The 8,231-nt window shown below is 43.9% G+C and overlaps 1 protein-coding gene across 1 annotated transcript in view; it reads left to right on the forward strand.

Moving 5' to 3' along the window:
• Nucleotides 1-743: 743 nt before the first annotated feature.
• The window catches only part of LOC115464891 (zinc finger SWIM domain-containing protein 4-like), a 19,339-nt gene continuing 11,851 nt past the window's right edge, over nt 744-8,231 (forward strand). Inside the window, exon 1 of the mRNA XM_030195264.1 lies at nt 744-748. The gene's annotated coding sequence lies outside the window, so the exon portion shown is untranslated. The remainder of the gene's footprint in view (nt 749-8,231) is intronic.

Here is an 8,231-nt window from a genome sequence, read left to right on the forward strand (position 1 = left end):
GGGAAGTCAAGGTTAAGAGATGCACAAGAAATGTCCAAACCCACAGCTCTGAGTAGGGATAGCCAGAAATAAAGCCAGAACAAGTCTTATCTGTGTGAGTTTCCTTCAGGCAGGAGACAAGCAGAGACCTACCTGGTGGTTAAATTGCCCAGCTCTCTCAGCAGAAGCTTTAGACACACCTTAACTTACAATTGTCTACAGAAAACCCAGGTCGGGGAGGGGAAGAGCCCAGCACACTTTAAGGAAAAGATAAAGAGATCTAATACTTCCTGGCAGTTTTTAAATTTTGAAATTTAGTTCTCATAGATCTAATACTTTCTGGCAGTTATTAAATTTAATTCTCAGATTAACAGATATCAATAAACCAGTTTGAAACACAGCAATCAGATCACAATATCAGCAGAGCAGATAAAACAGTTTTTTATTTTCTTTTTTGGAAAGATATGAATGCAGTGACAAGGACAGACAAGGACTGAAGGGAGAGATGCCCAAACCCACAGCTCTGAGTAGGGATAGCCAGAAATAAAGCCACAAATAAAGCCAGAACAAGTCTTATTTGGGCTTCAAAAACTGGAGGGAATGGTGCAGTTTAGGGACTAAAGAACTTTTGTACATGAAAGAGGAGCTGGATTTGGGTGTGATCACATGTGATGATCTTAAGGTGACCAAACAGGTAGAAAAGGTGATGGCAAAAGCTAGAAGGACGCTTGGGTGCATAGGGATAGAAATGGCCAGTAAGCAAAAGGAGGTGATGATACCTTACCCCCTGGTGAGACCTCATTTAGAATATTGTGTACAATTCTGAAGACCTTCAAAAAGATATAAACAAGATGGAGTCGGTCCAAAGGGCGGCTACTAAAATGGTCAGCGGTCTTTGTCATAAAACATATGGGGACAGACTTAAAGATCTGAATATGTATACTTTGGAAGAAAGGTGGGAGAGGACATTTAAATACCTATGTGGCATAAATGCACAAGAGATGAGTCTCTTTCAATTGAAAGGAAGCTCTGGAACCATGGGGCATAGGATGAAGATGAAAGGGGTTAGACTCAGAAATACTTCTTCATGGAAAGGGTGGTAAATTCGTGGAACAGCCTCCCAGTGGAAGTGGTGAAGATGAAAACAGTATCTGTAAAGTTTGCCTATTTGCGGATTATACTAAGATCTGTAACAGAGTGGACATTCGGGAGGGAGTGGAAAACATGAAAAAGGATCTGAGGAAGCTAGAAGAATGGTCTAAGGTTTGGCAAATAAAATTCAATGCGAAGAAATGCAAAGTGATGCACTTAGGGAATAGAAATCCACGGGAGACGTATGTGTTAGGCAGCAAGAGTCTGATAGGTACGGACGGAGAGAGGGATCTTGGGGTGATAGTATCTGAGGATTTGAAGGTGACGAAACAGTGTGACAAGGTGGTGGCCGTAGCTAGAAGGTTGTTAGGCTGTATAGAGAGAGGTGTGACCAGCAGAAGAAAGGGGGTGTTGATACCCCTGTATAAGTCATTGGTGAGGCCCCACCTGGAGTATTGTGTTCAGTTTTGGAGGCCGTATCTTGTTAAGGATGTAAAAAGAATTGAAGCGGTGCAAAGAAAAGCTACGAGAATGGTATGGGATTTGCGTTACAAAACGTATGAGGAGAGACTTTCTGAACTAAACATGTATACTCTGGAGGAAAGGAGAAGTAGGGGTGATATGATACAAACGTTCAAATATTTGAAAGGTATTAATCCGCAAACAAACCTTTTCCGGAGATGGGAAGGTGGTAGAACGAGAGGACATGAAATGAGATTGAAGGGAGGCAGACTCAAGAAAAATGTTAGGAAGTATTTTTCACGGAGAGAGTAGTGGATGCTTGGAATGCTCTCCCGCGGGAGGTGGTGGAAATGAAAACGGTAATGGAATTCAAACATGCGTGGGATAAGCATAAAGGAATCCTGTGCAGAAGGAATGGATCCTCAGGAGCTTAGTCAAGATCAGGAGGCGGGGCTGGTGGTTGGGAGGCGGGGATAGTGCTGGGCAGACTTATACGGTCTGTGCCCTGAAGAACACAGGTACAAATCAAAGTAGGGTATACACAAAATTAGCACATATGAGTTATCTTGTTGGGCAGACTGGATGGACCGTGCAGGTCTTTTTCTGCCGTCATCTACTATGTTACTATGTAAGAGAGCATAAGAACATAGCTGAGATCATATTTAATCACCTCTCTGACTTCATGTGCACCGTTCTTTAAATGAGTCACCTTATTTTCTAACTCCTCTTATTTTCTTACCTATCTATATGTTCCATCTTTGCTTATACCCTACACTGTCGATTAAAATGTTCTATTACGTATTGTGTTGGCATTGTAAGTAGTAACTATGCCATATTTTGTATTGTTGTTTGAATATTTTTACTGCTGTAATTGTCTACCACTCACGTTTATTCTTACTGTACACCGCCTTGAGTGAATTCCTTCAAAAAGGTAGTAAATAAATCCTAATAAATAAATAAATAAGCGTTGCCATACTGAGACAGACTAAAGGTCTAAAGGATACAAGTACCTGGCAAGATCCCAAAACAGTACCTTACATTTTATGCTGATCCTAGAAATAAGCAGCGGATTTTCCCCAAGCCCATCTTAATAATGGCTTAAGGACATTTATTTTAGGAAGTTATCCAAATCTTTTTTTAAACACTGCTAAACTAACTGCTTTTACCACATTCTCTGGCAATGAATTCAAGAGTTTAATTACACACTGAGTGAAGAAATATGTTCTCTGATTTGTTTTAAATTTAGTACTTTGCAGTTTCATTGCATGACCCTAGTCCTAGTATTTTTGGAAAGGGTAAACAAGCGATTCACGTCTACCTGTTCCACGCCACTCATTATTTTATATAACTCTATCTCCCCTCAGCCGTCTTTTCTCTAAGCTGAAGAACCCTACCCACTCTAGCCTTTCCTCATAGGGGGCTTGGGACAAATACATAGAATCTCTAAGGGAGTGATAGGGAAAGTAAGTGGCATGGATGGGTAGACTGGATAGGCAATATGGTCTTTATCTGCCTACATTTTTCTCTGTTTCTGTGACCTAAAGAAACCTTATACAGATGAGACTCCACTGCCACTCCAAGAGCAGGGACTGCTGCTGCTAGACAGGAGACAGCTGCAGACAGAAACCTCTGACAGTCTGTCTGTTTCTGTTACAGACTGGCATCTCTTTTTCAATGTTTCTTTTGATATGCTCTGGCAGTGTCCCTCAAATACATTCTGTCTCTCTCACTCTCCCCTGTAAACTTTTTCCTGCTGATTGAATCCAGCTTATAAGGAAGTGGTGAGAAAGATTTTCTGATCATTTTTTTTAAGCTGCTGATGAGCTGAAAAAAGCAGTTTGCAGGAACTCTGGCAGCACCGCAGGGCACCTCCTGCTTTCATGGACTGGACAGGTACAAGCAAACTCCCCTGAACTCAGCAGAGGTCAGATAGATGTGCACAGAGAGTCTGTTCGTAAGTACTTCTTTCTTTCAATTGCCAGTCTTTCACTCTCTGCTGCTTGTCTCTCTCTCTCTCTGTTCCCAGCCACCAGGCATTAAACATCTGGATCCATCTCTAACACTCTTCCTGTTGGCTCACAGAGGATGAGAGCTGGAGGTAAAAATAAAATATTGCCTTGGAAAAGTTAATGTGGACAGACCACATTCTCCCGAGAGCCTGTACTGCTGCAGAGACATGTGCTAGCACTTAGCATTGACTTACTTTCCATTTACTAGTTTAAAATATATTTAAAAAAAAGCATACATCCTGTCACACAGACCTATACAAACAGTCAAATACCAATCACACATATTCAAAGACACCAGAGAGGCTGGGAAGGGGCAGTGGCACATGTGAGGCAATGGTCTAGGAAACCCTGGGAAGAGGCAGTAGTACAGGAGAAGCAGTGGTACAAAAGAAGCTGGGAAGGGGCAGTGGCACAGGAGAGGCAATGGTCCATATGAGGCTGAGAAGGGGCAGTAGTATAGCAGAGGCAATGGTCCAGAACAGGCTGGGAAGGGGCAGTGATCCAGGAGAAGTTGGGAAAGGGCAGTGGCACATGAGAGGTAATGGTCCAGGAGAGGCTGGGAAGGGGCAATAGTATAGGAAAGGCAGAGGTCCAGGAGAAGCTGGGAAGGGACAGTGGTCCAGGGGAGGCTGGGAAGGGGTAGTAGCATAGTACATAAGTATTGCTATACTGGGACAGACCGAAAATCCATCAAGCCTAGCATCTTGTTTCCAATAGTGGCCAATTTAGGTCACAAGACCTGGCAAGATCTCAAAACAGTACAATACATTTTATGCTGCTTATCCTAGAAATAAACAGTGGATTTTCCCCAAGTCCATTTTAATAATGGCTTATCGACTTTTCTTTTAGGAATGATATCCAAACCTAAACCCTGCTAAGCTAACCGCTTTTACTACATTCTCTGGTAACAAATTCCAGAGTTTAATTACATGTTGAGTGAAGAAATATTTTCTCTGATTCATTTTAAATATACTGCTTTGTAGCTTCATTGCGTGCCCCCCAGTCCTAGTATTTTTGGAAAGAGTAAACAAGCGATTCAAGTCTACCCGTTCCACTCTGCTCATTAGTTTATAGACCTCTATCATATCTCCCCTCAGCTGTCTTTTCTCCAAGCTGAAGAGCCCCAGCCGCTTTAGCCTTTCCTCATAGGGAAGACGTCCCATCCACTTTATCATTTTTGTCGCCCTTCTCTGTACCTTTTCTAATTCCACTATATCTTTTTGAGATGCAGTGATCAGAATGGCACATAATATTTGAGGTGCGGTCACTCCATGGAGCGATACAAAGGGATTATAACATACTCATTTTTGTTTTCCATGCCTTTCCTAAAAATACCTAACATTTTATTAGCTTTCTTAGCCACCACCACACACTGAGCAGAGGGTTTCAACGTATCATTGACGACGCCTAGATCCCTTTCCTTGTCAGTGACTCCTAATATGGAACCTTGCATTACGTAGTTATAGTTCAGGTTCCTCTTTCTCACATGCATCACTTTGCACTTGCTCATGTCACCTGCCATTTGGATGTCCAGTCTTCTATACAAGAGTATAGGAGAGGCACTGGTACAAAAGAGACTGTGAAGGGGTAGTTGTACAGGAGAGGCTGGGAAGGGGCAGTGAGACAGGACAAGCAGGTTGCTGGCCCTGCAGAAGAGGTATACAAGTGACACAAAGTGTATTTTTCTTGGTCATAGCAACTGTATTTATAAAGAAGAGTATTTCTGTCCTGAGGCAATAGTGCCTCCTCTGTCATGTTCTACACTGATTGATAACTCTGTGGAGACAAAGCTCTATAAATCCTTACAGTCTATATTTTGGCATAGAACTATCCTGCACTGTCATATATCTTATTATGAAATTAGAGTTCAGACTGACATAGTCACTGAAATTCACACATCCTCGTACTTCCCACTGTACACAACACAAGGCATTTTTTTCTGCCATTACTGGGTAAGTGTGACACAGACATGTAGTGATCTCCCACTCCTCCCTGTTCCCAGTCTCTCTCACCTCCCTTCCTGTCCTTCAAACCACTCAACCTGGTCTCTTTAAGCATCATTTTATTACCCTCACAGAATAGAGTCTTACACTGGAATAAACAGGCCAGAGCATAAAATGTAAATATATAAAGTACATTTAGCTTGTTTCATTCCGTCCTATTGGCTGTTGTTATTATTTTTCTCCACACCGTGGAGAACCATGCTCTCTTTAAATACATCTCCAATATCCTGGTTTTTAGACTGTGCTTATAATGTTACCAGCCAGATCCTTCGTGGTCTGAGTACTAGGAGGCATTTTGTAACCATTTCTAGCCCAGGTGCTAGAAATTCGCCCCTTCCTGTCTGAGCTCACCACCCGAACTCTCATCCACTCTCTCATTACCTCTCGCCTTGACTACTGCAACCTACTCCTCACTGGCCTCCCACTTTGCCATCTATCCCCTCTTCAGTCCGTTCAAAACTCTGCTGCACGTCTTATCTTCCGCCTGAACTGGTACACTCATATCACCCCTCTCCTCAAGTCACTTCACTGGCTTCCGATCAGGTACCGCATACAGTTTAAGCTTCTCCTTTTAACCTACAAATGCACTCGATCTACAGCCCCTCCCTACCTCTCTACCCTAATCTCCCCTTACATTCCTACCCGTAACCTCCGTTCTCAAGACAAATCCCTCCTGTCAGTACCCTTCTCCACCACCGCCAACTCCAGGCTCCGCCCTTTCTGCCTCACCTCACCCCATGCCTGGAATAAACTCCCTGAGCCCATACGCCAGGCCTCCTCCCTGCCCATCTTCAAAGCCTTGCTCAAAGCCCACCTCTCAATGTCGCCTCGGCACCTAACCATCATACCTCTATTCAGGAAATCTGGACTGCCCCTACTTGACATTTTGCCCATTAGATCGTAAGCTCCTGGAGCAGGGACTGTCCTTTTTGTTAATCTGTACAGTGCTGGCGTAACCCTAGTAGCGCTCTAGAAATGTAAGTAGTATAGTAGTAGGTGCTCCCCCTCCAATGCAACATGATAGTGCTCACTGCTTCCATCTTTCCTTCTGGCTGGTGAGCTGCCGTCTGTTGCTGTGGTGGGTTCCTCTCCATGATTCTGCCATATGAAGCTTCTTCTCACTACCTTTTCTGCTCAATAGGTATCAAGGTGCTGGTGGTGGTGTTAGTAGGATTCTCTACTATCCATTAAAATTACCTCTCCCCCTTGCAGTCTCTCCATTGTTCCCTCTTTTCTTCCACAACCAGTTGGCTTTGGGTATTTTAAATGCTGCTGGACCCTTGGTAACCTGATTCCTGCCCCCTTTTTGCATTCTACATGTCCGTGGCCCTTTTTAGAGTCAAACAAAACAAAAAAGAACAATCGGGTAGAAAAATTGCTCTAACCGGGCGTGTGAAGAGCAAGTAGAAAAGCAGCTCCTTCTCACGTGGAAAAAAACAAAATTAAGCCGGTGCATTCGTGCAGCAGGTGGGAAGGCACTCACTCATGCACGCTAGAATATGGCGCATGCTTCAAAAAGCTCTGGATTTGTCTTTGGCATTTTTGCCAAGCTGGGTGACATGGGATAGCATCTACCCACTTGTGAGAATAAGTAAACCTGCTTGTCCTCAGAGAATAATAAGTACTTAAGTATTGCCACACTGCTGTATCTCCCCTCTCCTTCCTCCTGTGTATCTATACCACAGAGGTATTTAAATGTCTGTATCATGTATCCCCTTTCCCACCTTTCTTCCAAAGTATACTGTACATATTGAATCAATATTGAGATATTTAAGTCTCTCCCCATATGCCTTATGATAAGACTACACTGACCATTTTAGTAGTCAGTCTTTGGCCTGACTGCATCCTGGTTCTATCCCTTTGAAGATGTGGTCTCCAGAAATGTACATAAAATTAGAAATAAATCTTTTGCCATTCTATAAAACAATAAAGAGGCCATATCTCATGATGACTCCACTAGCCAAGACACTATCCACCCAAGGCCTCAACCACTACTACTACTACTTAACATTTCTAGAGCGCTACTAGGGTTACGCAGCGCTGTACAATTTAACAAAGAGAGACAGTCCCTGCTCAAAGAGCTTACAATCTAATAGACAAGTGAACGGTCGGTCCGATAGGGGCAGTCAAATTGGGGCAGTCTGGATTCACTGAACGGTAAGGGGTAGGTGCCGAACGCAGCATTGAAGAGGTGGGCTTTAAGCAAAGACTTGAAGACGGGCAGGGAGGGGGCTTGGCGTAAGGGTTCAGGAAGGTTGTTCCAAGCATAGGGTGAGGCGAGGCAGAATGAGCGGAGCCTGGAGTTGGCGGTGGTGGAGAAGGGTACTGAGAGGAGGGATTTATCCTGTGAACGGAGGTTACGGGCGGGAACGTAAGGGGAGATGAGGGTAGAGAGGTAGTGAGGGGCAGCAGACTGAGGCATTGTAGGTAAGAAGGAGAAGCTTGAATTGAATGCGGTATCTGATCGGAAGCCAGTGAAGTGACCTGAGGAGAGGGGTGATATGAGTATATCGGTTCTGGCGGAATATAGACGTGCAGCAGAGTTCTGAACAGACTGAAGGGGGATACATGGCTAAGTGGGAGGCCGGTGAGGAGTAAGTTGCAGTAGTCCAGGCGAGAGGTAATGAGAGCGTGGACGAGAGTTCGGGTGGTGTGTTCAGAGAGGAAAGGGCGAATTTTGCTGATG

Source organism: Microcaecilia unicolor, chromosome 3 (assembly GCF_901765095.1).
Source record: "Microcaecilia unicolor chromosome 3, aMicUni1.1, whole genome shotgun sequence".
NCBI classification, from domain to species: domain Eukaryota; kingdom Metazoa; phylum Chordata; class Amphibia; order Gymnophiona; family Siphonopidae; genus Microcaecilia; species Microcaecilia unicolor.